This window comes from Bison bison, unplaced genomic scaffold, assembly GCF_000754665.1.
Source record: "Bison bison bison isolate TAMUID 2011002044 unplaced genomic scaffold, Bison_UMD1.0 scf7180017845683, whole genome shotgun sequence".
NCBI classification, from domain to species: domain Eukaryota; kingdom Metazoa; phylum Chordata; class Mammalia; order Artiodactyla; family Bovidae; genus Bison; species Bison bison.
In genome coordinates, this window is record NW_011476256.1 from 113576 (window position 1) to 113777 (window position 202).

Sequence of the window (202 nt, forward strand, 5' to 3'; positions counted from 1 at the left end):
TGGGCTCCCTGGCCCTGGCTTGCTGGCCTCTGTGTGCTGGACACGCCATGTTCCCCTTGGCTCACCTGGGGACCTGCCCACTGCCTGGGTCCTGTCCTTGTCCACTCTTGAGGGCACCCCCCGCCACCCAGGCCAGGCACGTCAGCCAGAGCCTGTCCTTTTCATTTGACAAAATAGGAAATGGGGACCCCGCCAGATCCAG